This window comes from Cryptomeria japonica, chromosome 3 (assembly GCF_030272615.1).
Source record: "Cryptomeria japonica chromosome 3, Sugi_1.0, whole genome shotgun sequence".
Lineage (NCBI taxonomy): Eukaryota > Viridiplantae > Streptophyta > Pinopsida > Cupressales > Cupressaceae > Cryptomeria > Cryptomeria japonica.
This window is the reverse complement of record NC_081407.1, coordinates 976653491-976680942: the sequence shown is the minus strand read 5'-3', so window position 1 is coordinate 976680942 and position 27452 is coordinate 976653491. Positions and strand designations below refer to the sequence as shown.

General features: G+C 37.4%; 1 protein-coding gene across 5 annotated transcripts in view; it reads left to right on the top strand.

The window, feature by feature from the left end:
* Positions 1 to 1116: 1116 nt before the first annotated feature.
* Positions 1117 to 27452, top strand: part of LOC131076214 (uncharacterized) — a 139978-nt gene continuing 113642 nt past the window's right edge. For 2 of the 5 annotated variants that reach the window (XM_058013287.2, XM_058013288.2), the window contains exons 1-2: positions 1117 to 1243; positions 1379 to 1528. The gene's annotated coding sequence lies outside the window, so the exon portion shown is untranslated. Of the gene's footprint in view, positions 1244 to 1289; positions 1529 to 9014; positions 9105 to 27452 lie in introns of those variants that run through there. The other 3 variants (XM_058013283.2, XM_058013284.2, XM_058013285.2) reach the window with 3 other exon arrangements.

Genomic DNA, 27452 nt, shown 5'->3' with positions numbered 1-27452 from the left:
CACTTTGCTCTTGCTGCACTACGTCGATGAACACTTCACCGGCCTCTGCGTGCTCACCACCTGGTGTCCACCTGTCATCCTTGTCAACATCCACCTATGCTCAAACTGCAAAGTCAGTTTGACATCCTTCACCGACCAAGGCATACTATCGGTTCAACACACCTTATCGGTATAACCCAACTTCACCGATGGACCTACATACCTGCTGACCTCTTCTCTGTCGGTGGATCAACTTGGCCTTCCATCAAACATGCTGGTCCATCCATTGAATCCATTTACCGACTGCATTATACTTCTCTTTGTCTATCGGTGATCACATCCCTATGTTCTTCATTGCTTCTTTGCTTGCTTGCCAGTGGTCTTGCTTTACCGGTAGATGCTGCACTTCATGTGTACCAGTAACATACCTTTTCTATCTACTTACACACTTCACCTTTCATACCGGTTGACATCATTACTTACTACATCCATATCGGACACCACTACCTACTTGCTGGTGACCATTCCATACCGGTTGACATCAATGACAACACAATGCCAACAATAATCTTAGATGTGAAATTGACAAGTAGATGATACCTAAATAAGAGTGAGAAAAGAGAATATGCCGATTTCGCAAAAGGGGGACAGTAGAGAGATGACAACACTTTGTCATAAAATGCTCAATGTACAACAACGTATGTACTAGCTGTGCAGATACCTTAAAAATTGTCAATCTAAACACCTTCTTTGAAAAGACAAAAATGAACAAAATTGTTTGTTTCCTAATTAAAATTCACCATAAAAGATCAAACTCATGAAAAGTCTTCAAACTTTATAAGACTATTGTACTAGAAAGTTCTTTGATCCCATATCCACAACATTATTAATTCCTTTCATTTCATTTCCATCCTTATTGCAACCAAGGTAGAACATTATTAAATCATTTCATTTCCACCCTTATTGCAACCAAGGTAATGCTTTAAGTAGTGGGAAATCTAGCCACCAAAAGGCAAATGTGTGGTGAGGTACAAGTCACAGGGAGTTATTAGGAGACGGCAATTCAATGTGACACGGAGTGCCGGTCGGTGAAAAAGCTTACAACCAGACGACCACGACCACCATGTCTGTCAGTATCTTATGTTCTTTAGTGCTGACATGCCATCGGTGTGGTTCCAAACGCCTCCAAAGATAACAAAAAACTCAATATAAATTTACGTCGACCTAAAGACCACAAGCTTTTAATAAATTTTGTGTCTCACATGTATAAATCCTTTATAGAAATTAATTCCCTAAAACACATTTTATATTAAATTAATGAATACATTTAGCGTTTTAAATCATTTCATTAGGTACAGGACACGTTTTCTTTGCAATTAAATTCAATTTTTTTATGCAGAAGGCAAAAGCTTGCGAGTACAGAGCTTGGTTTTCCTCTTCCCGCCCCAATTTTAGGGGAGCATTCTGCCTCTAATTTCCGTCTAATAAAGATCGAATTAAAAGTGCATTCATCTTCGTGGGGATCGATTGCTGGTCGGTTGCAAGGATAGTAAGTTTTTCGAAAAATACATTTGTTTGGTTTTTTGGTAGATACATCTTCCAAGCTTGGTGTTTTTTCATCTTGCTATTCGTTGGACTGAAATTAAATAGTTTTTAAGTGAACAAATTTCAAATTAATGCAGTGTTTGTGTGACATGCTTGTTGCGAGAATGGTTGAGCACTAGGTTTGTAGGTGGTGTAATTATAGGCAGGTTTTATGCGAGGTTTATGCTGCATATATTTTCGCTCCGTTATTGCTTTCCAGTGCTCTCTTATTATTGTGTCAACGGAAAATCCTCCTATTCTTTGATTTCATGGACAGTAGGTTTAAGGGAAGAGGTTTCAATATATCGCGTTTTTCTTGCAGCTTGTAATGTCTGGCTTGGGGTAAAATATGACCAGTTTTGGCTAGTCTCTATGTTAAAATGGCTGTCGCTTTATCTGTGAGATTTCAAAGTAAAGCAATGCTTATGGATGTTATGCTGTTATTAGCTTATGTAGCTTTAGGCAGATTTAGGTGGTTTGGGTTCTTGTAGACTACGAGCTGGCACTGTTCAGCATATTTACAGACCCTTTCTAGTTAAACTTGGCTGAGTGATTTGTCCAAGATTTGCAAAACCTTGTGATACCTTTTGAAATCGACAATGAGAGTTTAATATATTGCTAACTGAAACCTAGGTTCCCAAGAGTAGAGGAGATGCACATATTTATCACCGGAGCAGAGGATTAGGCCCATCTCAGATATCTTCCAAAGCCTTTCAGAAAGATGATAAAACTATGGGAGGAGAGGAGATTGCCCTGTCTCAATCATCTTTGAATCCGCAAGCTATCAATTTGTACGAGATTCATTTGGCAAAGGTCGCCTGAGAACAGCAGCATCTGATCCGCTCTATCAAAGCCATGCTGAAACCAAAGGACAACATTTTCTTAAGGAACTCCCATTTTGTCATACTTCTTAGTCACGTACAGCGAGTTTTTTGAAGATTGGGAAGCCCACTAGATCCCTATAATGCTGTTAAGGATTTGATGAGTATAACAAAGCTTTCTTGCTTTGTAGAAACTATGTAGTTAGAGACACGTTTTATTCATTTTTCTACCAATTTAACTATGAATTTATAGACAGAATTACATACAGTAATGGGCCTTGGTGTTTCTGGCATAGCTGCATAATGATTATTTGGTAAGGTGTTGTTGAAGGTCTGCTTATTTGGTTAGAGGCACAGAAGTCTCTATTCACTTCGAGCAGGTCATTTTTAATTAGACTGCAAAGCTCTTGGAAGAATGTTGCTGTAACATGCTAAAATGACATAAAGAAATTAAACATAAAGTAACATGCTGAAAAGAATATAATCGTTAACAAATATAGCCGTTAACATGATTATTGCAACTTAACATAGAAAGGAAGAGACATTTTTTTTCTTCTTATGAGATAACAATATCTGAAAGCAATTACATCGATCTAAACCAAACATAACATAAGATAAGAAAATAACTAAACATTGCATTAAAGAAAAAGAGAGGGTTTAGAAAGTACATTTCATCTGATGCTCATATTACGAACTTCATAACTTTATCAAGATACCAGTGAGGAGGGAAAGTATCATCAAGGCGCTTTTCCGTCCAACCACGGACTTACTAGTCCCCCGTGCCATATCCAACTGGATTGGCCCAACCCTTCACAAGGAGGTAATGAAAAGTGGAACTCAATGCCATTTGAGACTTGGTGTTAAGAACCTGCACACACTAGTCGGTCATACACTAAGGGTAACTCCCTACTAGTAAGACGCTCCTATAGAGGTGTATTTGGTACTAATGATCAAACGGTTGCATGCATTATGCAGCACCACCTTGGCCAAGGTTTAACATTGCAAGCACGAATTAACGCGTAGTCAATGATCACCACTCTTCTTGTTAAGTTTAATGATCAGATTATAAAATTCAGATGTAAGATAATTCAGACACAATTGCACTGCATATACCCTGGGAAAACCTTCCAACTTGAAGGTGAAAAACCCAGCAACAAATGTCTTTTACTATATTAGATAAGATAGCAAGATGTCTTTACAAAATTGCTTCACACTTTGAAGCTATATAGGATTAATTGCTTCACCCTAGATCGCTGTATATGCAGTTTGAACTGTCAAAGAATGATATATAATCTTCAGTCTGCCTTATATATTCGATCTGCTGATATGTAATGTTTTCGATCTGCTGAAGGAGGAATCGATCTGTTGGAGGATGTCAATCAGCTAAAGTCTCTTATTCGATTCCTGTTGGAGGATGGAGACAAAGTCTTATATACACCCGATATGTGTTCCTTTAACCTTCACAACTCTTCCAAGAGTTGGTCATCATAAAACATCATGTCTCTTCATTAACGCGTACCAAGGGTGGCGGGTTTAGTTATTAAATGATATCGGCACAATGAGGTAAATATATTTATACAAATCGTAATAGTTCTTTTCACGTCTTTAATTGTTAATCGACGTGCCATTGTCTTGGACAATTGCGTCAGTCCTAAAGGAGTCCGACCTTAGCTATTTACATTAACACTCCCTCTTAGCTAGGGAGGAGTCCTTCTTGATTAATTGAATCACATAGTGACATCCACAATGGCTACTCCCAGAGGATGAAAAGCACAAGTGCTAAGTCATGAAGCTTTTCACATGACATCCACCATACCTACTCGCAGAGGGTGGATCCACCATACCTACTTGTAGAGGGTGGAACAAGGGCTGAAACCTCAAACTTCTCTTCATAGAGAAGAATGCACAACGAGGGCTAATACCTCAAACTTCTCTCATAGAAAAATGCATAACAAGGGCTGAAACCTCAAACTTATCTTCACAGAGAAGAATGCACAACAAGGGCTAATACCTCAAACTTCTCTCATAGAAGAATGCATAACAAGGGCTGATAACTCAAACTTCTCTCACAGAGAAGATTGCTCAAAAAGGGCTGATACCTCAAACTTCTCTCATAGAGAAGAATGCTTGACAAGGGCTTGCACCTCAAACTTCTCTCAGAGAGAAGAATGCATTATAATACATATCAAGTAATCACTGATGCTGAGACTCCCTCTCAACAAGAGCTTCATTTTCCACAATTCCAAGCTTGTCTCGAACATGCACAAATTTCACTTTTGCAAGAGGCTTGGTGAAAATATCAGCCGTCTGTTCCTTAGTACAAATGAATCTCAACTGAACAACATTCCTTTGTACCATATCTCTGATATAGTGGTACTGAATCTCTACATGCTTCGTTCTGTCATGAAATACTGGATTGACTGAAAGTTTCACACAACTTTGGTTATCACAATGTATGGTAGTAGGCTCCAATTTTTGTCCATATAATCCTGCAAGAAGCTTACGAAGCCACACTGCTTCGCGAGTTGCCACACATGCTGCAATGTATTCTGCCTCTGCAGTGCTTAGAGCTACTGAAGACTGATTCCTGCTACACTAGGAAATCATAGCAAATCCCAAGCTGAAACAACAACCAGAGGTGCTCTTCCGATTAGTAACACTCCTTGCTCAATCAGAATTAGAATATCCTTCAAGAATCAGGTCCATACTGGAAGAGTATTTCAAGCCATATCCAACTGTGCCACGCAAGTATCTCAAGATATGCTTGACTGCAACTAGATGTATCTGTCTAGGTTCACTCATGAACTGGCTGAGTGCACTCACTGCATAATAAATATCTGGTCTAGTTGTAACTAGATACATCAGGGACCCAATCAATTGCTTGTACATAGTAGGGTCCACAAGATCTGAACTAGCTGCAACTTCCCTTAATTTCTTCAAGTTAGTTTCCATTGGTGTGGGCATAGATTTACAATCTGTCATTCCAAATCTCTTCAATATATCGATGGTGTATTTTCCTTGACTTAGGATAATCCCATTAGGCCTCAGCCAAACTTCCAACCCTAGGAAGAAGTGCACGAGTTCTAAGTCCTTCATCTCGAATTTGGAAGTCAACTCCTTACATCTAAATGAGATGATCTTCTCCGGTAACAAATAGGTCATCAACATAAAGCACCAAGATCAACATATCACCATTGAATACCTTGAAGTAAAGGTTTGGATCAACATCATTCTTGTAGAAACCCAAACCCACTAAGTATCTATCAATTCGTTCATACCAAGCCCGAGGAGCCTGTTTAAGATCATATAGGGCTTTCTTTAATTTACACACATGAGACTCTTTTCCATGAATCATGAACCCCTCAGGTTGCTCGATGTAGACTTCTTCTTGAATCACACCATTGAGAAAAACAGTCTTTACATCCATCTGATGCAACTTCCATTCCTTAGTTGCTGCAATGGCAATGATGATTCTAATGGAAGTATAGCGAGCAACAGGAGTAAACGTTTCTTCGCAGTCTATTCCCTCTTGTTGAGAGAAGCCTCGAGCCACAAACCTAGCCTTGTACTTTTCAATGCTGCCATCAACTGCATGTTTTATCTTGTAAAACCATTTGGAAGATACAACAGACCTCCCTTTTGGTCTAGGCACAATATCCCACACATTGTTCTTGAGAATGGATTGATACTCCTCATCCATTGCATCTTTCCAAACTTGTTGTTTTGTGGCTTCCTCTACACTAGATGGTTTAGACTCGATAAGATTACACATTAATGCAATATAACGAGAAAATCTTTGTGGTCTTTTGCTTTCTCTGAATGTTCCTCTAGGAGCGGCAAACTGTTTTGCTTCCTGCATAGTGTTTCGTGCCCAAAGAGATCTCTTTCGAGATACAACAATATCTCTAGGCCCATCAGTGGGATCCAAAGGTTCAATTGGGTCATTACTCATATCAGGTTGTGTAGTCTCCCTTTGAATCTTAGGAGTATGATCAACATCCATGTCTTGAGGAGTCTCATCATCTATCTCCATGCATGAGCCCTTTGATTCCTGAATGCAACATCTTTCTCAAATGTGACATCCCTGCTAACTTCTATTTGCTTCTGACCAGGAATGTAAATATGGTAGGCTTTAGAGGTTTCATTGTAGCCCACAAATATTCCTCTCTTGCCAGAAGGCTCCAGCTTGGTTCTCTTGTCCTTGGGAATATGGACATACACAGGACAACCAAATATTCCCAGGTGGCTGATATCAGGCTTGATACCTTAGAAGGCTTCTTCAGGAGTCATATTTTGTAATATCCGATGAGGACATCTATTCTGAACATATATTGCTGTTCTAGAGGCTTCTGCCCATAGAAAAAATGGAAGGTCTTGATCATGAATCATAGCTTTTGCAGCTTCAACAATAGATCTGTTCTTCCTTTCAGCAACCCCATTTTGTTGAGGGTTGTAAGAAACACAAAACTCCCTCTCGATCCCTGCCTCAATACAGAAATCACGAAAGCTACTTGAGGTGTACTCACCTCCATTATCAGACCTTAAAGTTTTAATTTTCTTTCCAGATAAATTTTCTACAAGAACTTTAAACTCATTAAACCTACCTAGGACTTCATCAGACTCTTTAGACCTTAAGAAATAAATCCAAGTCTTCCTAGAGTAGTCATCTATAAAAGTTACATAATACAAACATCCACTTAGGGATGGAATTGACATTGGACCACATAAATCTGAATGTACAAGATCTAGTATTTCTTTAGACCTACTTTCACTGCTATGGAAAGGACTTTTAATATTTTTACCCATAGCACAACCTTTACAAGTAGCATCATTTACATGAATGAGTTTAGGAATACCTTTTACCATCTTCTCCAAAGATGGAAGAGCCCTGAAGTGAAGATGTCCAAGTCTTCTGTGCCAGAGTTCGCTGGAACTTGCAGAATCATGAATAAGTGCTTGAACTGGGAGAGTAGAGAGTTTGTATAAACTCTCATGTCGATTTCCGATCACACGAGCAATCTTGATATTGGAGTTCTTAGGCCAAGCAAGAACTCTTCCTTCAGAAAATGGAATTTGATATCCCTTATCCTCCAATGCTGAAATGGATACTAGGTTCCTCTTGACCCCTGGTACGAACAATACATCACTTAGGTGTAGAGAAACTCTTGATTCAAGTTTTAGAGATGTAGCACCAACTCCTCTTATAGCATAGCGTGCATCATCCCCAATGATGACTTGGAGATGTGACTCTTTCTCCACTAAATCAGAAAGGTGCTCCTGATGACCGGTGATATGTCGAGAGGCTCCACTATCAATTAACCATGTATCACTGTTCGTAGGAACATTGCTTGATAATGCTGATATGAAAAGAAAACCATTGGAGTTATCTTCAACCTCCTTCTGAGATGAGACTTCATTGATGTTTGCTTCTTGATGATTAGGTCTTGTTAAACAATCCTTTGCAAAGTGACCAAACTTGTCACACCTAAAACATTGGATGCGAGAGAGATCTTTCTTCCTCTTCCTAGAATCAGGTGTTGAATCTGATTTGAAATCTCTATTCCTTTTGAAGTTGCCCTTCTTCCAATACTTTCCTTTCTTGGTAGATTGAGTGGCAAGAACATGTGTATCTTCATTTTGAGAATTCTTGACGATTCCTCTGGCAGTCAATCTTGATTCTCCTTGAATACAATCTACACGAAGTCGATCAAACTTAGGTAATTTTGACCTTCCACTTATGCTTTGAATAAATGGCTCCCATGAATGAGGCAGACCATTCAAGGCTAGCATAACAAGGTCTTTATCTATCACTTGATCCCCAATTGCGCATAGTTGATCTCTCAATTCTGAAATTTTCATGAAGTAGGTGATGACTGAATCTCCTTTTGCCATCTTCATTTGGTGGAGTTGCTGTCTCAAGGCAAGAGCCCTACTTACGTTGTTAATCTCATATAAACCCTCCAAGGTCTTGAACATATCTCTTGTAGTTGTCATCTTGGAGATGAGAGGCACCAGGTGATCCCTTACGGAGTCGATTAATATCTTCTTTGCCTTGATTGCATTCTTCTTGAATTGCAGTTTCTCCTCATGATCTTCAGGTTCGGATAAATCCTTCTCCTCTATGAATTGAAGAAGATCATTTTCTTCAAGTGCAAGAAGCACTCTGAACTTCCATGAGGTGAAGTTAGATGCACCTTCAAGCCTATCTTCGACTTTAAGACCGTTCACCATTTTCGAGACTTACTGCTCGACGGAGAGAGAGAATACTTAGAAGTTGTAGAGAATCTGATCACGATCTTCTTTCACCATGGCTCTGATACAATGTTAAGTTTAATGATCAAATTATAAAATTCAGATGTAAGATAATTCAAACACAATTGCATTGCATATACCCTGGGAAAACCTTCCAACTTGAAGGTAAAAAACCCAGCAACAAATGTCTTTTACTATATTAGATAAGATAGCAAGATGTCTTTACAAAATTGCTTCACACTTTGAAGCTATATAGGATTAATTGCTTCACCCTAGATCGCTGTATATGCAGTTCGAACTGTCAAAGAATGATATATAATCTTCAGTCTGCCTTATATATTCGATCTGCTGATATGTAATGTTTTCAATCTGCTGAAGGAGGAATCGATCTGCTGGAGGATGTCAATCTGCTAAAGTCTCTTATTCGATTCCTGTTGGAGGATGGAGACAAAGTCTTATATACACCCGGTATGTGTTCCTTTAACCATCATGACTCTTCCAAGAGTCGGTCATCATAAAACATCGTGTCTCTTCATTAACACGTACCAAGGGTGGCGGGTTTAGTTATTAAATGATATCGGCACAATGAAGTAAATATATTTATACAAATCGTAATAGTTCTCTTAACGTCTTTAATTGTTTTCATTAAATCGACGTGCCATTGTCTTGGACAATTGCGTCGGTCCTAAAGGAGTCCAACCTTAGCTATTTACATTAACACTTCTCAGCATAGGTCTAGGGTCAAATGGGTTCAACTGAACTCATAAAGGAACTAAGACCAAACATATATTTAACATTCATTTGTTAACAACTTTAGTACTCTTATAAGTTACTGTTTATTTCTTCTCATTTATTACTGCAAGATTTGTATCGATTCAACTAAATCTCCAGGATGGGAAAATAGGGGGCATAAGAGCTGCCAGGTGTACATTCAACTCATAAGTATGGAATATAAGCCATGCCTGACATGTCTCTGCTATCCCTTGAGAGTACTCTCACAATGGTGATGCTATCTGCGTTGAAGTACAACGGTGCCCTTCTACCCACTACCTACCTAGGCTAGGGTTTCATAATCTAGAGATGATAATCTCAATTAGTTAGGTCGTCTGATTTTGCTGTTTTGGTGTTATTTCAGACTTAGACAAATCTGAAAACGCTCAATTAAGAGGTCAGAAGTCTTCTCAACACAAGACTTGGACAGGCATCCGCTCTAAATCTGAGGAATACTGCTTGCATATCTATTTCCAGCTTATTACGCTGACTATGGGTTAAATAATCCATATACTTTACACATACCGGTATAGAGTATTATACACACATGCTTACATACACACACACACACATATGTACACACACACACATATATATATGTTTGTATATGTATAAGTATGTATATATAAATTCATCTACCCATACTTGTTCGGGTTCTTAAAAATGTTTAAGCTAACATCCATCTATTTATTATAACCAATTAGGATGTACTGCTCCTTTTAAGAGATTTAGATTTTATCCTCTTTTCTTTAAAAAAACAACAACATCAAATGACTGCTGTTACAGAGAATAAGCTAGTGAGAAGGGTCTATAACAGCCATTTACCCAAACAGTGAGTATACTTATTTTCAATTTGAAGAATCCCCAAACCCTACTAGTTATCTTAGAAAAGTCACAATATTCTGGAACTGTCTAGTATGTCTTTTTGTTTAGAAAAGAAATGCTATTAAATACATACAATCATTCACCCAAATGGCCTTCAATTATACTTGTACATACACATACATATATATCTTTGTAGGTACATTGATATGCATGTATGTATATATATAAATCTGAATATATCAGGGATATATCTGATTTCAGAGAAATATAAATTGGTTCAGACTTTTTGATATCCTTCCCTAACTAGTAATGCAGAAATTTCAGAAATTACTCTTCCTTTTCATAATACAGGAAGCAGAGATTAAACACATTTCCATTCCTCTCTTTTCCTAAATAGGAACCAATATACCCAATGCACTACGTATTGCTCAGACTTAAACATTTCTCTTATTGCACACAATTTGAGTAAAAAATATTCGATGCTAAATGAAGAAATAGAACAAATACCACTAACTGGGTTTTTAGATAATACATGACCTGTATTAAGAAGAGAAACGTTTGAAGAATGTCCTCCAACACCCTTCCTCTTGGCAAAACCTTCAATTCTTGAAACACAGAACAAAAAAATGAAAAATCGTAGAGCAAATGTCTTCTTCTTCCTACTGAAAAAACCATGGAATGATGATTCCTTCTAGGCATAAACCCCTTGATATATTCCCCAAAACGTTTTTCCTCGTTATTGCGTCCTAATTCTCCCATTCACGAGAGTTTCCTTTCAGTAATCCTCAGGCCAAAAATGTGATTGTTCTTCCTTCTCCGTGAAGATTCCAGTCATGCTAAAAAGTCCTCTCCCATTCGAAGTTTCTTAAAAAAATATCTCATAATGCAAAAGTCGATATAATATATCAATTTTATGAAATGAAAGAGGCTTATTCGTTTTTTTAAAACAAACCATCTTCCTTTATTGCCTGATAAAATACAAGGCATGGTATATAATGTGCATTAATATATAAGGATTAAACAAAGATTGATGTTTTATTCGCTTCCTTGCTTTATACCCCATAATACATTTGGTAACTTAAGGAAATTTCAAAATTTATTAAAATAAAGGCTTCCCTCCTTATCACACCCCATTTATAATATTCACCAAACATAGTTGGCTTAAGGTTAATTTTTTTTAAATAATAAGGTTTTTCCCATTTCTTTTATTTTTAAGGTTACTTAACCTTTCAAGAATTTTGCATAATATATTCATATATGTAACATATATGAATATATACGCCTTAGGTATGCATGCCTATGGGGGCACGTATATTGTCAATATACGTACTCTCATATTCATGCTATGCCTAAGATGTATAAACTGATATATATACATACAGAAATATATTTACCTGATGAAACATGAGCCTCTGCGAGATTTAATTGATAATTAATTAAAAAATCCTTTAAATAATAATAATGAGTTACCTCAATACGCAACCAAAACCTAGGGTTACCTGATGCAATGGCCAACAAGGTTTGACAAGGTCAATCATAAGTCTACTTGGCTCAGGGTTAGAGTTTTAGAAGGCATGAGTTCTTTCTTCCCTTTACCTCCCGACCTAATGATACTTTCCCTCCCTTCGCGGAGGACGATGATCTCCTGCGCACACTTGGCCAATTAAATCAATTAGATCCAAAATCTTGTCCTATTCTGACATTTCATAATTCATTGACAAAGATAAAACATCGTGTCATAACGTTAACTGTGCAGTCATCAATTTACCAATTAAGATTCATCAAATCATCATTATAAGCATAGTTGACATCATTCAAATAAGCATGAACATCTGAGCATATTCATTCAATTAAAGCATGAAAAACTAGGGCACACTCATTCAAATTAAACACGAAAACTAGGGCACTTTAAACATCTTGCAAGTATATCATAAATGCACTAGGGCAACATAAATCATGGCGTAAATACTGCATATTAACAACTAGGGCACAAGTGGGATGTAACAGTTGCAGGGCAACCATCTGTTGCAAGGGCCTTTCCTTTGTTTATGCTGGAAACCAAATTCTCCATCGCTTCAATGTTCACATGCTTAGTTAGGACTTTGTGCTGCCATTGGAAAAGGAGGAATCCAGGGTAACATTTCTGCAGTGTTTTGATGCAGGAGCATATAGGCCCATGGGTAATCTTGCATCACAATAAATTAAGAAATAAATAAATATAGTTAATTATAAAGTTTTGGCTGCATTTCCCCAGCAGTCAATTTGTCAAACACTTGGAAGATGCATGGTAATGGTTGGAAGTCCTCAGGCCACCTAAAGTTTGGAGTGCTACCTAGGCATGTAGTTTGTATTGAAGGCATCTTAAGGTTGCGGCCTTTATGGGTTTGAAGCTATCTCCAAATCACTAGGAGGTTTTAACCATTTTGGACCACATTCAGATATTTTAGAAAGTTTATAAGGAGGTACACTTAAATTTTAGCACCTATAGAAGAATTGTTGCCAAACGATCGCAAATCTATTTGGAAATCAAAATACTAGGGGAATTCAAACAAATTGAAGCAGAAGTTGGGCATAGTTACATTTTTCTTTTTTCGAATAAAAAAAAAACATTTAATGTGCATAGGATGCCTGGGGGATCATTGCTGGTATAGTGCTACCTCGTCCAAGAGAAGAAACTATTCCACAACCCATATTCTTTGCAACATGAAGCTTTTAACTGCAAAATAAAATTATTCTACTGCAAAGAGACGATCATTGCTATGGTGTATGCATTAAAACAATTCAAGCATTATCTCTTTGCAACACCATTTAATTCTAGTCATATCATTGGGTCACATTGAATAAGCCACTTATTGGAGGAATAGTATCAAGGTAGTTGGTGTTTTTTTCAAAAATATAAGTTCAAAGGGGCTTGATTAACTCTAATTGTGTGTTTGATTAGACAAATTACTCGTAATTTAGGTTTTGTTATGGCCATCAAAGAAAACTTGGTGGACTCATATGGTGTTGTATGTATAGAATCAAAGCATTTATATGGAGTGACAACACAATCAACTATATTTTGGATTGGCCCAATGATAAATTTTATAGAACCCTTGTGCGCAACAAGTGTTTCTTGTTGCTCTTGACCCATCCTTATTGGCATGGGCATGTATTTGTTGTAGATGGCAAACATTTGTCAATTTCTATGAAATTAGGTTACTTCAGCTGCCATAATCAAGGTTCAAATCTTCCAATTTGTCCTAGGCTGTTCAAATCCACCAAGCTTCAAATCTCTAGAAAAATATTTGTTGGCCATATAAATTAGTTGAGGATTAGAAGTGTTGGGATGGATATCTAAACCTTTGAATTTTTGTGCTATGATTTTTGCTTAGCTTGAAGAGCCTTGATCTTTGATGATTTCAAGACACTACATGGAATGTACGATCTTCTTATCATAAGCACAATAGATATTTTGAATTTTCCCCATTGCTAGAATTTTTAGTGTAGCCACTCTAGGTGTATGAGATCCACTATATATAGATGTTGTTTCTGAAGGAATTACTAAGTGAGACATCAATTTGGTGTATAAGACTCATGTTGTGCACAATAGATATTTTCCCCATTGCTAGAACTTTTAGTGGAGCCACTCTAGGTGTATGATATCCACTATATATAGATGTTGTTGCTTAGGTCATTACCAAGTGAGACATCAATTTGGTGTATAATACTCACGTTGTCACAAGGGAATTAATTTTCTCATTATGTCATATATTGTTGAAACTTGTACCTCTTTGGGTTTAGATCCTTGGACCAAGGCTTGCAATAATACCAAGCCTTGGTGATCCACATAATATATATTGCTGTTGGGATGCACATACTAATTTAAAATTGGGACTCACTTGAGATCCAATGGCACCCATATTGGTTGCAGTTGGGGAATGCACCGAAATCTGCACTTGGAGTGCGCCAGGTGCATTGGTATAACTATAAATCTCATACTCAGCAGATTATAAAACACAATATACTGAAGAAAATTAAATTTGGAAGAAAGAAAATGTAAAAATATTTGTTTGATTGTAATCTACAATGTTTTATAATCATGATATCTGACAAGTTTGAGTTTAATGTTTCAGTTTAAACATTACAGCATGGCCAAATTTGTTTTGTTTAGCAACCTGTATAATATTGTTAATCTAAAGAAATATGTCTCTTACATGCCATTTGGAGTGCTGCCTAGGTAGGTAGTTTATATGGAAGGCATCTTAGTGCATCAAGCAAGGATTCTACCATTATCGTTTTGAAGCTAACTCTAAGCCCCTTGGAGGTTGAAAACTTTCAAAGACCACATTTAAATGTTAATCGTATACACTTATATAACCTGTGCCAATGGAATAATCCTTTTCAAAGGATCATAAATTTGCATGGAAATCAAAATGCTAGGGAACTTTAACAAGTTGAAGTAGAAATTCGGTGTTTTGCATTAGACAAAACACTCCATGTGCATGCGATGCTTGAGGGATCATTTTTGGTACTGTACTAGCTCAACTGGGAGAAGAAACTATTGCTCAACTTGTTTTGTTTGCAATTAGGAAGCTCTTAGCCACAAGAGTTATACTACCCCAGAGAGAGAAGCATTGCCTACACTCACAGTATATGCATTACAAAATTAAGGCATCATCCCCTTGCAACATCATTTAAATTTTTTACAAATTATTAAGCCTTAAAACATTCAGTGAATAAACCACTTCTTGGAGGGAGAATATCAAGATAGTTGACACTTTTGAAAAAATGTCAATTGAAAGTGGCTTGATTAACTGTAATCATGCATATAAGTGGACAGGCTATTTGCAATTGATAGGTACTGTGGCAACTATTAAAGACAACTTTGCGGTGCTGCTAACTGAGGTCTGTAAGTATAAAACTACAGGAGTCTTACATTTTGATGCCACAATCAACTATTTCAAGGAATGGCCCAATGGTAAATGTCATATAACACTTGTGAGGTACATGTGTTTGTAGTCCTCTGATCCATCCCAATTGGTATAAGCACATATGTGCTATATAAGTGGCAAATTATTGTAGCCATTTAAAATTTTCCTTTTGTGTCAAGTTTCAAAGCCAAGCACGAGTCACAGTTTGAACTTTGTCTTGTGTTGTATATGATGGTTTTGTTACTTTTTGTTTATATCTTTGTAGATCAACAATGGAGTTTTCAAACACGTTTGTGAAGGTGGAAAATGGAGTTCAAAGCAATTAAGAGGTTGCTCAGCTGGTCTGTTGGATCATTCTCAAAGACAAAGCAAAACTTCTAAATACTTGTTGTTCCATCGCTCTGGAATGAAGGTTCAGCTGCAGTAGATGATCAATAGGGAGAGTTCGTAGGTTTCACTGTTGGCTGATATAGATTTTGTTTCAAGTAAAGGATCTGCAAGGGTATCATCGGGTGCATTCTACAAAGAGGTTTCCAATTCTCAAAAGCTTTGTAACAACATTACAAAGTGTGTGCCATATGACATGAAATCATAAATTTCAACAAAAAAATTGCAAGGTATAAGATCGGCAAGGGCTGTTGATGAAATATGGAAATTTTAAAATCAAAATTTGAGCCCTTTATGAATGATTTCATGCTTAACAAAAGGGTCTGTAAGGTTTAAAAAAAAGGTGTCCAGGCAGACCTGTGTGGTCCACTTAAGGGTATAAAAGGAAAAATTATTTCGGACTTTCAAACATGAGCAAAGGCACATGCCCTAGGGCATACAAACCAAAATTCAAAGTTGTCAAAATGGAGGTGAAGGTAGTGACACACACCTTGGAGCCTAAGATTAGTCTTCCAAAAATAAAAATCACAACAATGCATGGTAGAAAGAAAATGTTGAACTTTTTGAGTTATGAACCCTTGCATACACAGCACCTCTACAAAAGAGATTCAGTTAAAAATTTGCTAAAATTTCACTATGTGTATTGACCTGCACTTGAGCAAAGGGAATATGGGTAAAGAAATTTAAGGAAAAGTTACAAATATAAATGTTTTCCTTTGCAAAGGGCCAACCAAGTTCGGGATAAAAAACCTATACATATACACACACCCAACAAAAGGTCAACTAAAGTTTTGGTTAAAAAGGAATCAAGTTATTAATAGGCACACTCCTTTATGAATATACACAAATTTTCAAAACACAAAGCAAAGTTTTTATTAATAGAGTTGCAAACTCAGATTTGTCCAAGCTAAAGTGTGTTTTTAATCAGGCTAAAAAAGGAGCTGTTATAGTTAGTAGATGTTGACGTTTGATATAAAAGGAAGTTTGTGCTTAAATAAATCCTTAACATTTTGTCATTAGACTTCATTTCCACCAATGTAGGTGCATTTATAGTATTTGTGTGATTTCATTGTTAGTGGGGTCTGTTGAGACATGGGCCAGCTAGGACTCGAACCTAGGACCTTCCATACGTTGCTGGAGTGCTCTACCACTAAGCTACTGGCCCCTCTTAGACCAGTCCATCGTCGGCCCGGGTGTGGCTTATTTCCAACACCAACACCCCCCTTAAGCCACATCTCTTGTGTGCTTGGGGCTCCTAGCCTGGACCTGGCTCTGATACCATGTTGAGACATGGACCAGCTAGGACGCGAACCTAGGACCTTCCATACGTTGCTGGAGTGCTCTACCACTGAGCTACTGGCCCCTCTTAGACCAGTCCATCGTCGGCCCGGGTGTGGCTTATTTCCAACACCAACAGGGTCTTGGAATTAATCACCAGTATTTACCAACCATCCCTTTTTCTATCATGTATTCATCTTTTTAACAACAGATGTAGCTCATAATTTTTATATTCTGACATGAGTGACTGTAATTCCAAAAAGTTTTCTGTCAAATTTTAACAAATATTGTTTGATATTCCAGGGGGTCTTTCTCAATATTTCAAGCTATCTACTTTTATTTTCATAACAAGGGTTTTATTTCTCAAAAAATGATAGACAGTGAGCAAATTGCCATTCGGTAAAGTAGTGGTTTTTTAATCTTTTGGAGTTGATAAGGGAAATATAGTGGAATTATAGAGAAAAAGGTCGTCAGATTCAAAACATTGAATTTTCAAATGTTGAGGTTTTTCGGGGATTTTCAGAGGATCCACCATGATTAGAATAGAGGTTTTTAGAATAATCATTTAGAGCTACTTGTTAGAAGTCTTTTATTAGCCCATGCTGACTATTTCCAAGGAAGAGCATATAAGATTTGTTATTTTCAGCTGTCTCTAATTTTTTCTCATTGTGCTTTTTGAGGAGTCATTGATTTTTAGAGCTCTATATTCTTTTGTTATGCAAGAGATGAGAGTTCTAATGTTAGTTTGTAGTAAGCTTTTCTGGCAATATAACTAAAGATTGGTTGAGTTTAATTTTATAATTAATGAATGGAATTTTGTAATAAAGCTTGTATTGCATGCAAGTATTCAATTCCTAGAGTAGAAGGGCAGTTAGTTTTTTTGATTTATCTTCATGTAATAGCTTTGTAAACACTACATATAAATGCCATTTGCATTTATTAGCTTTTTCATGCTTACTTGTTGCTGAAATTACTGTTCATTGATTATTTGTTATTGTTAATACAACATTCATTATTCATTCAATAGAATTTAGTAATGCATATTGTGCTTCTAGATTGCTAATGAGATGTTTTGTATTATTATATTATTTTTTTACAGGTTTTGAGGTAGATTAAATTGTTTTAAACAAGTTTGCAAGCTTTGTATTGCAAGTTTACTTGAAGTTGGAAATTGTGGTGGTGTTATGATATTTTGACTCAATCTACAAAAGCATTCATGTCCTTAGTTAAACCTATTCAACCTTTAATTGTACTTACTTTGATCAGTCTCTAATTTTAGTTGAACAAAATAAGCATGTAGTAATTATAGGGCTATTTTTTGTTAAAAATCATAAAATATGTTGCCTTGTTTAGAAGAGTGTGTTAGCCTTTTGCTTTAGGTGAATCCAAAAAGACTCCATAGTTTTATTCAGTGTGAGCGTGAACCACCCTACAAAACTCTATATAGGTTGTAAATAGCAAGTATATGCCTTTTGCTTTAGGTGAATCCAAAAAGACTCCATAGTTTTATTCAGTGTGAGCGTGAACCACCCTACAGACTCTATATAGGTTGTAAATAGCAAGTATATATTGTTCATATTCGGTTAATTTTTGTTCATAGGGAGCTTTCCCTTCTAATTGAAGAGTGTTTCTACTGCACATTTGTTTTGTTTTGTGCTGCATTGAAAGATGCAGATTAAAATGCTAATGCAAACAAAGACCATTTACCATTTTTTTATGAAATTAGATTGTTTAAGTTTTGGTTGCCATTATCATGTATCAAATCAGTCAATTTGTCCATGATTTGGCAACTATAAGTTAATACAACTTCACAACAGTTTGCAAAATAGTCATTGGCCTTGAGAATTACTGGAGAATTTTTTTTTTTTTTTGGATTTGATATATAAGCTTTTGAATTAGTAGGTTATGATTTCTACTTATCGGGAGCTTTTGAATCGGTAGGTTGCCATTCTAATTTGAAGAATGCTTCTGTTGGCGATTTGAGTTGTAGGCCCAAATCCCTAAGGTCTAGTAATTTCCCAAGTGCTAGGGGTGCCAAACCTAAGGCCTAGTAATTTCCCAAGTGCCAGGGGTGTCAAATGTGGGAAGTTCACTACAAACCTATATTCAAGCTGGGTAGCTAAGGACCAATTGTTGATATTGGTAAGACCTTGTTCACTTTTGGCTCTGCAAAATCAAGGAGGGTTTACCTAAGGTGCTGGGATAGTTGTACCATATGAGCACAATATTTGCCTTGTCGTAAACCATACCCTTTAGCGTAACACACTCCTATTTTGGTTGTCACTTTGTGCCTATATTCCGGTTTAAGGAATACAAGGTTAACACCTAATTACAGTATATGACTTGCCATACAAGCGTCTGAAAATGTGTTTTTATAACAAGCCATTATGTTGTTACATATATTTAGATATGACAGTGGGACACACACACTAGTAAAACTAAAATAGATGTTTAAGTTGATATATTTAAAGTGTGTTGAGGATGATGGAGAGAGATAGCCAACTATAGGTTGGTGCCTTTATCCAATTGGGCAACAAAGTTTTTTAATTTAAAAAAAAAGATGTAATATTGAAACCAAGGTTATGCATTAACCAACACATCACAAAAGATAAGACTTTGTAGGATGCACAAGCAAGTTAGGCTTTACATATACATTCAAGAGAACCATGTATGGTTGCAAAATATTAACCAAATCTACTTATTTATCCATAAACATATTCAAACATTCCCTTTATTTCATTGAAAAAACATTTTACAAAAGTTTTCCAAGGATTTTTATAGTCTTCTGGCCGACCAACTAAACAACACACATCCAAAAATGTAGAAACACATTTGGAGACACTTAATAGAGGCTGATTTTGCCTTTAATCATCTAGTCTTCAAATGTCTACAAAATGAAGTTACAAGTTTGGGATAACTAGATCATTACCATACAATGACAACTATACCCAGATGTGGAATCGTGATTATCTTTATTTTTACTCGCTCTCTGTAATTGATCTCTGTTGTAGAAAATGTTATCTTCTCTTTCAAAATGATTTTTTTTGCCAATATACCCATAATAGGGAGGCATCCAAGCTGTAGAGGGCTGTGCAAGAAAAGGAAACATTCACCACAGCCTCCTCCAATGCACAATTGATGCATGTCCACTACAAATCAAATCTAGCCACTAGAAAGCGTGCAAGAACGTTCCCCTAACCCATGCCATGCTCTTGCATTGATGAGTTGTGCATATGAATGCTATAAGTAGGGGATAGGTTGCCCATAACATTCGTCAAAATTGTGCTTGGGAATGGTGCATGTCAGTAAAAGGGCTTGCAAAACATTAAATGGGATGTGGGTGCCACAAATCTTCCTGAATGCATGCCAATCTGCATTAAAATTGAATTATTCCTAACCATTTCTGAACTATTTTTTAATCAAATGTCAGAAAGAGTTAAACTCAGATTTCAATGAAGCATCACAGACAGCCATCATATATTTATTGATTCCCATACAATACATCAACATACATACTCAGAATATATATAATTTCAGAATATAAGGCTGTCTTAGGTTAAAGATTCAATGTAACCACAATAAGAATGAACATCAGATTGTGCATGGAGAGTTCAATATGTCCAAAACATACTGTCGCACACAGCCTGCTCTTTCTTATTAAATCTGAGGAAGAGTCACTGTCCATAGACACAACAGCAAGGCATTTATGCCCACAAATCGATCTGTTTTAGTTATTGATGCTGGGCGCCAAATGGAATGGCGCCACTAACTTATGATGGCTCCCTCCTTTACTCACAGCGTGTCTGTCTTCGGGGCCTCACGCTAACCACACGGGTTCTGGTCCTCCTTCCTACTAAATGCTGAGTGTGTGCATTAGCTTGTCTTTAGTCTGATTCACCTTGTCAATTATGATCTTCATTCCCTTTACTCCCTGCAAGGAAGGGCGGGTATGATTCAGGATGTATGGGAACAGAGAAAGCTTAGACTATACTTAATCAGGGAAGGGATTTCGTCCTTACCCTGCTGTAGGATATCAGGGGTAACGTCCCAATACACCTGCGTGCACTCAGGCAAAGAAAATATATTTCAAGCTTGCCACAAATCAAAACCAAGAGCCATATAAATAGAACCCGTGCTGGGTTACTAAACCACCCTTGGGTCGGCAAGAACAAGTCGGCCCAAACAAAATAAATAAAAAAAAGTTTATTTAATTAAAAACAGTGGCAAAATTGATATAGGAATTTTTTTAATAATTCCATTTATTTTCCAAAATTCCAATTTATTGGAAAACGATGAAATGCACAAGGGCTTGAGACCCCCATTATTTTGGGCACATGACAAAAATCCCATCACAAAGCTCCATGGATCAAAATTGGGCGGCTGTAGCAATTTCTGGGCATTAATGGTACCTTTGAGAAGATAGGCAAATACACGCCATTGGTGGCTCCTCATAGCCTATTGGCACCTTCTATGCCCTTTTCTTGCCCCTTATTACTTTTTTAAAACGATCACTAGAGTTAGGGGGGGACAAGAACTAAGTCGTCGGTTCCATTGGTTATAGGAACCATGAGAATTGCCTACAGCGTTACTTGTGCTTTGCCTTTTTTCTTGGCCATGCTTCTCTCTATTGCTTTCTATTTAACTTTTTAAAACTTGTTGTCAGCACTTAGAAGGGTAGAGGGAACCAATCGACACTTGGTTTCGAGTGTTCTTAGAACACTCAGCATCTTTGATTTCGTCATCTTCTAACTTTGTTCCTTGACGTTATTCATGCCCATCCATTTGCCATTTACTTGCATGTTTCCTTTTTCACCTTTGACAATTGCAAACCTTGCCATGTGGCCTTGGTTGGCAGTCAAATGCGATCTTGAAGCTTAATTAATGATTTGAGGCCAGGCTTGAGTGTGGTTTGGAACGAATCGGGGGTTCTCAAAACACTTGGAACCTTTGACAAATTCAATTTAGCCTTTGCTCTTTTTCCTTTTTAGTCGATGGTCGATAATTCATTATGAACCAGGAACTGACTGGCAGTTTTGATGGTTCCATGAACCACCGCAAGCTTTGGTTGTGCACAACTTAGCCATTTTTGCTCAAAGTTTTATTAGATTGAAACTAGGAACACCCTTTAAGCTCTTCTTCAAGATGACCACTTGAAAATGCACGTGTCACATCAGAAGCAAAATTCGTGATAGGAAAGGAATTAGGAACTCATTGGTGGTTTTGACAGTTTGTGGAATACTTGGTCAACAAAGGTTAGAACTAGGGAAACCTACGACTGGCCAAACTTCTTTAATTTTCGCACATATTCTTTGAATTTTGATAGAGAGTTACCCATTTGGCTCCTCTACAACATAAGAAATCTTTTGCAATTCATATGTAGCCAAAATTTGGATTTTATTGGTGTAGCCTTGAGGACACGTGGCGCTCATTGATTGACTTCCAAGATTCGCCCTTGCTGGTGTTGTGGATCCAATAGGAGCAATGGAACTTTGACAGGCACAAGGAATAGTGGGGTTTCAAGGTGGTCGCAGAAATGTTCTTGATGTTGGGAAAATCTTGCAATGGATGTTCACATAGAGAAACAAGGCATAAAGGATAATTGCAGAAAATTGGGGAGGATTGGATATTTTCTCTTGGCTTAGAAAGTTCAATAGATCTAAATGAAGTTGTGGGAAAATATGTGGAATTAGGATACATCTTGTTGCAATGTGAAGTTTCGCAATGGTGTGGAAAAGGAACCCTGTAGGGAGATTTGATCAAAAGGTATTTGTTGAATTTCATGGATGCATGTATATTGTGGAATTATGCGGTAGACCAAAACATATGCAAATATGCATTGGATTTCCACAACTGGTGAAGACCTCGTAGGTTCAAAGAAAACAAAGGAAATTGTGGGATTTCACACAAACAAGGAAATTGTGGGATTTCACACAAACAATGAAATTGTAGAGAAGTAGAGGAAAATGGGAATTGTGGAAGTTTGATAGGTATTAGGATAATTCCTCACGACATGAAATTTTTTATAGGAAACTCCAATTCACAGGGATTGCAGGGGTCCTATAGGGATCAAAATCATTCCAAAAGTTCCACAACATCTAGATAGGGTTGGAAAAACTGCAACTCTATAACTTGCACAATTTTGATCCAAACTGCAACAAACTTGAAGCATGTTTAGCCCTAAAGGTATAGTGGTGGATAATCAATAACCCAACAGTACCTGCATATACTAAGCATTCATAGAACAAAATAATTGTACATCATAACACGAATGACAGATGATAATAATCAGACCAGAAAGTTATATCTTTATTCCAATGTCTCCAATGGTTCATACATGATCCCCTGCCGAGGTTCCAACCAAACACTATATAGACTCGACAGTTGGCCAAGTTGCCAACCGTCACCAACTCCCAACTACCCGACGGGAACCTCTCGGCAATAGCAAAACATAAACACACATAACACACTTATAATTATTATTCGTACTAACATACGTTTTTACCCCTAACATTATCCCCCCCCAAAAATGTAGTCGTCTTCCAGATGACTCAGACAAGAGAAACTGAAATAAAACATGGCTAAGATTGAGAAGAGGGAGGAGGCGTCCCTGTAGTGGTAGTAGGCTGAGGTCGCTGCTCGGCCTGAGTTTTCAGATTCATTTCTGCCATTAACTGCCTTTCCCATGCTTTCTTTACCATGTGAACAACTTCCATTAGCTTTCCATCTTTTTGCTCCAGCTGTGAAGTGAGCGTCGCCACCTGGGCTGCCAATGCCTGTGCCTGCTTCTCCTGCATGCTGCAGCGGGCCTCATATGTAGTCATCTTCATTTCCATCTCCTTCCTCAAGCTCTTTTCAATTGTGGCCAACTCCGTCTGCTTCCTGCTCTCTTTTTCCAAGGTTACTATGTAGATCTGTTGGGCCTCTTTCTCCACTTGATGTTGCTGCATTTGTAAGTACACCTCGCGAAAAGTTCCCTCCATACTGCGGAAAGTGGTGCCTAAGGTACCTGTTGATGTGTATTTTGTACACGACCAAACACAGAATAAAATACCTAAAGGTACCTTATCCTCTCTTGAATAAAGTCTCCGAATGCTGAAGATGTCGCGAAAAGGATCAATCGAGATGACTTCAAGGTTCTTTGTATGTAGGATCTCTACGTGTGGATAAGCTCTCTGTGGTATGATGTGATTTTGCTGGAATCACAAGGGGACTTACACTTGACGACCTAAACGTCTGTTTTGCTGGAATCACAGGATTTCACTGGCTTAGATTTTGAAAAAAAGAAAAAGGACGAGGGCGAGGAAAGGATCTAATTCTGATACTAAGAAATGTAGGAGCACTGATTGATCTTTGATGAAATTCTAACTAAGTCTTGTTTTGACATTGCAGGACCATCTCCACAAGGTTAGTGCGATCTTCGGAGGAAAGCTTTATGATGTTCAGATCATCGCTACAGGCATAGACACCATCAAGCTGATGCATATCAGTGAAGAAGCGACAATTGAAGTTGAGCTTAAGCTGAATGATTCCAGTTGACTACACAAGGCAAGTCTGCAATCAACAAACTGCTAGTAGTATGGAAATACAAATTTCACCATCAATCAAACACATTTCTTCCACTCATCTAATAACATGAAATCAAATTTGAGAAGTATAGAAACCATGTAAATTGTTGAATCGACCCATAGATTTCACCATTTCTTCAATGAAGTTTTACAAGTCTTTTACAACATCTTAGCAACAATCTTTGCCTTCTCTCTCTATTCTATTCTAAGTGCTATTCTATCAACTGACTATTCACTAACTATTTACCCACTATTTTTCCACTATTCACTAACTACTTTCTATTAGCCTTTACAAAATGAAGAGCCGGGGCTTATATAGTGCCCTTAATACAATTCAATGGCTAAGATCAATTTGAGATCAATGGCCAAGATTCTACAATGAAAACCCTAATTAGGGTTTGTTACAACAAACTCAATTTTGACCAATGAAATAATTGTATTAATTGGACACATGTCTTCTTTGGAATATTCGACCAATGGATAGCTGGGGTAGGTACATCGAAGTTTGTGCCACCTTTAATGAGTCAGGTACATTGAATCTGGACATGCTGAGGTGGACCAACCCAACTGGAGGAGTGATGACTAGGATGCCACCTTGTCTGATACTTGCAACTTGGCAAATATCCAATTCGATGATGCTGAGAAGCTAGCTTTAATTAATTCATCTGAAACTTTTTGCTTCTTCAACGAACCCTTGCTCTGACTTCTTTTGTCTTTGATGTGCAGGATGATGATGTACCTTGCCTTGGAATGTTGGATTGGATGAGGTTATTCCTGATGATGCTTGACCGAAGAAGGCCGTCCTTGTCGATGCTCGACGAGAGGAGGTTGCCCTTGTCCTTGCCCGATCTTCTTCGTTGAGAGTCTGCTAAGTAATAGATCCTCCGGCTTTGGGTGGTTATTTGAAACCTACATAAAAACTTAAAATTAGTCTTTGAGCATCATACCTTAAAGCATGAAATTTAAGACCTTTCAAGGGTATAACTTAAGATATTAATTTGAAAAAGACATGATAAATCAAGAATTATACATTTTCAAATTAATTATGAATGGAAATTGGATTTTCAAGACTTAGACTTTACAAAATTGCTATGAAATCACAATAAGTCTTGAATAAGAACTTTAAAAAAAATGATTCTTCATACCTCCTCCTTGAATGTCTAACTATGAACCTTGAAAAAATGGAAGAAAGAAGCTCAAAATTTGCTGGAAAAAGATTGAATTTCTGGCCGTCTTTTGGATGAAATATGCCTCAATTAGCCTTTTCGCCTTCCACTAGCCTCCAACCACTCAACAATTTTTGGAAATTAGCCTCCAATCTTAGCAAGAAATTCGCTCCAATCTGCCAGAATTTGCTCCTCGAATCTGCTCTTGAAATTCGCATGAGAGGAATAATGAATGAATGATTTGAAAATGCTACAACACTCCTCTCTTATATAGGGCGCTCACCCTAATCAACCATGAGGCCGACCTAGCAAATAAACAAAAATAAAATAAAATGCGCTTTTAGAAGGAGGCCGACTTGCTTGTAAAAGCAAAGAAATGAATTTTGAGTGCTCACCTTGATTTTTTAAGTTTTAAAATTGATTCCAAGGCTTCAAAGGTGGGTTTTTTTAATTTGTTTTAAGGCTTGGAAATTAGTTAATTAAATTATAAAGGCCTTAATTCATGCGAACTTGATTTAGCTTCCCAAATGTCTTGAATTTGGCAAATTTAGTGAAAATTTGGGAATATTAGGTTTTGATTGAGACTTAATGACGTTTCCTGATGATTTCGCCCTGGACCCTTTGGAAGGGTCAGGAGCGATTTTTCAAATTAGGTCTTGAATACCTCATTCCTTGACTCCAAAATCTCCTGGAAGGTGAGTTCATGTGTGCCTTGACCTACTCAAAGTCTTGCATTTCGAATTTATATCATTTTTCATGAGGGAATTAGGTGAAAATGTGAATTTCGCCTTGGACCCTCTAGAAGGGTCAGGAGCGATTTTTCATTTTAGGCTTACTCCTTCATCAGCTTTTGTTGAATTATTCACTCATAGCTAGGCAATGTTCTTCCTCATTCACTCCACCCAAGTTTGGCTTGTTCTTGCAAGGCAAAATAGGGGATTTGGAAATTTCGCCTTGGACCCTCTGGAAGGGTCAGGTGCGAAATTCTTTCTTGGCTTCAAAATTTTCATTTTTAACAATCCAATTTCACTTCAAGGCAATTCAAAAGTCTCCTCAAATCCATGCTTAAGTTTAGCTTTGCCCAAACTTTGGAAGAAAAGATAGGTTTTAGAATTTTCGCCTTGGACCCTCTGGAAGGGTTAGGAGCGAATTTCACCATTCCAGGCCAAATTGCTCAGTGCTCAAGTTTCAAACCACTTCACAAGGCAAAGTTAGACGATTTTCCAAGTTAGGAACAAGGTTTCAAGCTCAAACAAGGTGGCAAATGAAGTTTATGATGAATTTCGCTCTGGACCCTTTGGAAGGGTCAGGAGCGAAATTCTTCTTCCAGGCTAGAATCCATCATTTTTTCAAGGTTTTCAAACATTTCCAAAGTCCAAACATGTCTGCTTTTCCCTTCAAAATGCCTTGCAAATCAAAATTTGGTCAAATAAGGCAAGAAATGAGTCCTAGGTTGATTTTCGCTTTGGACCCTCTGGAAGGGTCAGGAGCGAAAATCACTTTTTAAGCAAAATCTTGATCTTTGAAATTATCCAACTCCCTCTCAAGGCAAGAACATTCAAAAACACCTCCACACGGGCCTTGGAAACTAGGAACTTGGTCTTGATAAGTGATAAATTGAGGTGTAGAAGGATTTTCGCTCTGGACCCTTTGGAAGGGTCAGGAGTGAAATTCCTAATCTTGGCCAAAATCTTGACTTCATTTTCACATTTTTCCATCCAAACAAGTGTTTTGCCCTCAAAGATGCCTGGGAACGAGTTGGTTCTAAGTTTGGGTCAAACTAAAATGTCTTATGGAGAATTCCGCTCTAGACCCTTTGGAAGGGTCAGGAGCGAAATTCGCTTTGGACCCTCTGGAAGGGTTAGGAGCGAAATTTGACATTTTTAGACTCTCCGTCAGGATAATTTTATG